Source organism: Lissotriton helveticus, chromosome 2_2 (genome assembly GCF_964261635.1).
Source record: "Lissotriton helveticus chromosome 2_2, aLisHel1.1, whole genome shotgun sequence".
NCBI classification, from domain to species: Eukaryota; Metazoa; Chordata; class Amphibia; order Caudata; family Salamandridae; genus Lissotriton; species Lissotriton helveticus.
Window position 1 is genome coordinate 504,863,288 of NC_136060.1, and position 4,870 is coordinate 504,868,157.

The following is a 4,870-nucleotide window of genomic DNA, read 5'->3' on the forward strand; positions in this document are numbered from 1 at the left end:
AGGCCAGGAGATTTAGCAAAGTCTATATTTAACCTGTCAAAATCTGTTTATCACTTCATAAAAGAAAACCAGAGACCTTGTGCAGATGGAGGAAAGCAGGGGGAGGCATCTCACTGCTGGTGACATCCGGTCCCAGCAGGGACATCTGGGAGGGAAAGAGAGAGCTGACAGGGACAGGGTCAGGTGTTTAGAACCTTTAGGGCCTGTGGAAAGGTGTTGAATGGACAGGTCGATGTGGTAATAAGGTGCAAGAGCAGGAAGTCAGACAGGGAAAGGGGAAGAAAACCTGTGTGTTCAATATTAGGAAATGAGGAGAGAATTAATGAATAAAAGATAAAGCTAAAACAGTAGAGGAGTAAAATAATACAGAGATCAACGATAAAGAAACCAATGAAAGTAATAAAGAAAGAAGTTGTAAAGGAAAATGCAACGAAAAAGTCAAAAGAAGCAAAAAAAGGAGATTAAGGAAGAAAAAAAAAAATAAGAAGTAGAAAAAAGACTAAGGGCCAAATGTAGGTAGCCTAATACCGGTCGGTAACGGTTGAAATTATCGAATTTCGGCCGTTACCGTCCGGTATTAGGCTTTTCTAGATGTAGGAGGCCAAATTGAAGGATTCGATAATTTACCAAATCGGTAATTTAAGGAATCGGTAAATTGACGAATCCTTAAGATACCGAATCGGTAATTTACCAAATCCTGAATGTAGGGAGCACTCAAGTGAGTGCATTTCTCATTTAAGGATTCGTTATTTACCACCAACAACAAGTTGGTGGTCAATATCGAAAACCGTTAAAAAAGCAATTTTTTGCTTTATTACCAGTGCCATGTGGCAGACATACATGCCCTTAGGGCATGTATGTGTGCCACATGTGCACCCATGCACTATTCAGGAGTGCAACAGGGTGTCAATGTGCCACCCTGCCACCCTAGTAAGTCTTCCCCCTATTACCGATTCGGTATGTACCAAATCGGTAATTCCTTTCATTCCTATGGGCCTCCAGGCCTCCAGGCCCATAGGAATGAATGGGTTTACCGATTCGGTAAATAGTGAATCGGTAAATACTGAATATTACCGATTCGGTAACATTTACCAAATCATTAGCTACATCTCATTTACCGATTCCTAAATACCGAATCGGTAAAACTCGGTATTTAGGAACCGGTAATATGTGATTACCTACATCTGGCCCTAAATAAGGAAGATATGACAAAAGCTATGGAAGAACAAGAAAGGCTGGAAGTATGGAAAGAAAAGTAGGGGCACAGGAAGGAAGGAAGGGTACAATTATGAAGTGCAGGTGGACATTGCAGGGTCAGTGATATATTTGACTTTTAGCAAAATAATCTCTTACAAGAAATTATATATATATGAAATCACAATCCATAAATATAACTTGTTGCTGATCACCTGTGAAAATTACAAACCTAACCGCATATCTAGAAACAGAAACAGGACAGCAATTTAGAAAGACTATGCTTAAAAAAGAAAGCAATAATAAATGAGTGATACAGCAGAATATAAACTCGTTAGACAATCTGAAAGTGAAGGAGGGAGAGGAAATTAAATAGAATATAATTAATAGAATTAAATAGAAAGGAAAGAAGCGAAAACCAGAGGCAGGGAACCGCGAATAAAGGAAGAAAATGTGTAAAGCAATTTAAAGAAACCACTAAAAAATGCCTGTGGGCGCTGTTGCTCCTGAGATTGAGAGACTGAGCTGTCCTTCTTGCAGGGGACTTTGGGGCATATTACCAAGCCCCAGCGATAATTATCGCTAAGCGCACTTAGCGCTAGGATAATTATCGCCAGGTTGCGTAGATTTTTATCACTGAGATAGCGTGCTATCAGCAACGCTTATCTCAGAAGTGATAAAAATCCTCGCGCTAACTGCCAAATGAGAGATTATCGCTGGAAAACCAACGATAATCTCTCGAAGTTTGGCGTTAGCTTGAGGATAGGGGCTCACAAACTTAGCCATGATATCCACCTTCCATAGGATATCATGGCTAAGTCAGGAAAATACCAGGTGTAAAGAAAGCAGCGCTAACCGCGGTTAGCGCTGCTTTTTTAATCACTAACAGGGTTAGCGACATCCTTGATAATAGGAGAAATGTCTCTTAACAACATTTCTCCTATTATTTTTCTCTGGAACGCCCCCTTTGCATCTCATTAAAAAGGGTGCTAGCATGCAAATTTGCCTGTTAGCTCCCTGTTGCTGATAGGGAGATAGGGGCATATTATCAAGGGGGTTTATCTCCGCTTTTTTGGCTTTAAAAGCCAAGAAAGAGGAGATAAAATTATCTCCCTATTACCTAGCTGTCGCTAACACCAGTTAGCGACAGCTAGTAGGAGATAGCGACCATCTTGGGCCCCACTTTGCATGTCAGTGATATTTATCACTAATGACATGCAAAGTGGGCGTGCCAAGATGTTAGCGACTGGAAACAGTCGCTAACATCGCTATCTCCTATTACCAACTTTTGGAGATATTTGCACTAAGCGCGAATATCTCCAAAAGCTAACACCAGCCCTGAGCAGTTCTTAGCCATGTTATCCAATGGGAGGTGGATAACATGGCTAAGGGCATTAGCTCGGTAATGCATGAATATCGCTGACTTTTCAGCGATATTCATGCATTGCGGCCGTTTTTTATCGCATTTGCGATAAACCTTGCTAATAGCTAATAGCAAGGTTTATCTGCGATAATTTCTGACAATGCTTAGCGTTAAAAAATTTGTTGCTGAGCATCGTTAGCGATAAATATCACTTAACGTTGGTACTATGCCCCCATATTTTGTAATTGCAGGGCATGCATTCTGAACGATTTATTTTGACCATAGACGCATATAAAAAGTTTATGAAGTGACATCGAAATCAATCTCCAGAAGAAAATCCCTTTCCTTTAGGTGCGTGACAGTCGGAGCTCTGGCAGCATGTACGGCAAAGGCAAGAGTCCCAGCAGCGGCGTGCCGTCCGACAGCCAGGCCCGGGAAAAGTTAGCGCTTTATGTATATGAATACTTGCTGCATGTAGGAGCACAGAAATCTGCCCAGACATTTTTGTCAGAGATAAGATTTGAATAAAATATTACGCTGGGTGAGCGTCCGGGTTTTCTACATTCTTGGTGGTGTGTATTTTGGGATCTTTACTGTGCTGCTCCTGAAAGAAGAGAAACCTGTGAACAGTCGAGTGAAGCTAAAGCTTTCCACGATTATAGTGCAGCGGCAGCGCCCAGTCCGGTGCTAGGAAACATGCCCCCAGGAGGCGGCATGCCGGTGGGGCCCGTGCCGCCCGGCTCCTTCTAGCCCTATGCCGTGAGGGCCTGTGGTGCTGTGATGACAGATGCCACCAGACCGCTGCTGACGCGAGCCAGGAGCAGCGTGTATGCCTACCGTGTATGTCCCCACGATACCCAGGAGGCCCGAGGCCACCCTTAAGAATACCTAATCAGGGACTCGGTGGTTTTCCTGTGAGCCAGACATTACTTCCTAGCGGGATGGATCCGACGCGGCACAAGGACATCCAAACATGGGCGGGCCAATGCAGAGAATGGCGGCTCCTCGAGGAATGGTTCCCCTAGGACCACAGAACTATGGAGGAGGAATGAGACGGATGTATGACATTACAACGCATGCTTTTACATTGAATGCCTTTACAACGCAAGCATTACAACGCAGTCCATTACAACGCATAGTGCTTTTGGGTGCTGGATAGTGAATAGTTTAATGTACTATTCCAACTCCAGTCCCCGTGGACACTAGGGAAGGTTATTGGATAGTAAATTAACCTATTCCCTATCCTACAGCGCCCCCCAGAGCAATGCGTTGTAATAGTTTGCGTTGTAATGGTTGCGTTGTAAAGGATGTTTACCGAATGAGACACCCATTGAATGCTTTAGGTGGACCTGGGATGCCGGGGATGAACACGGGCCCAGGAGGTGGTAGACCGTGGCCAAACCCAAACAATGCCAACTCGATACCGTATTCTTCAGCCTCCCCTGGGAGCTATGTAGGTCCTCCAGGAGGCGGAGGGCAGCCAGGAACGCCCATCATGCCAAGACCAGCAGATTCAACCAACTCGGGCGACAACATGTACACATTAATGAACGCAGGGCCCCCGGGACCCAACAGACCAAATTTTCCAATGGGACCAGGTTCGGATGGTCCACTCAGTGGCTTGGGCGGCATGGAACCACATCATATGAATGGATCTTTAGGCTCGGGTGATCTGGACAGTATATCAAAGAACTCGCCAGGTAATTTGAGTATGAGCAATCAGCCGGGTACTCCGAGGGATGACAGTGAAATGGGTGGAAACTTCTTGAATCCTTTTCAAAGTGAAAGTTATTCTCCTAGCATGACCATGAGTGTGTGATCTTCTACTGGTTGTCTTCGGAAGGATCCCCTTGAGGCCGCCCTCGTTGCAGATCTACCGTTACTCGCCGTGTACAGTTCAGCCTGAGGATCTCAGACACAGCCGATGAGACCTTCCCGTCTTTCACCACGTGCCCTGTTTAGGAGAGGAAAGAAGGTCCCAATATGGATTCATCCAACTGTAAGGAGTGGCATATACAATTGCCCTAAACTGAACTGCAATCATCTGTACATATATATAAATATAAATATATATATATTCCCACAGGACATTGTAAAAGGATATTATCACATGACATCTTAAGTAGAAACAATTAGGGACTTTTATTCCATGTCTTTATTTTTTCCACGTTTACATTTTAATTATCAAAACGTTGCATTTTCTTCAAGAAATATTTTGTGCTGTGTATATCCCTGCTTAATAAGTTATTTTTTAAGGAAAAATGAAATGTTGTTATGTTTTTTGTAAATGTTTGCAATCATGCATAGGAATAA

At 43.6% G+C, this 4,870-nt stretch overlaps 1 pseudogene; it reads left to right on the top strand.

Annotated features, from left to right (window-relative positions):
- Positions 1-2,912: 2,912 nt before the first annotated feature.
- Positions 2,913-4,432, top strand: LOC144821921 (single-stranded DNA-binding protein 2-like; annotated as a pseudogene).
- The last annotated feature ends 438 nt before the right edge of the window (positions 4,433-4,870 follow it).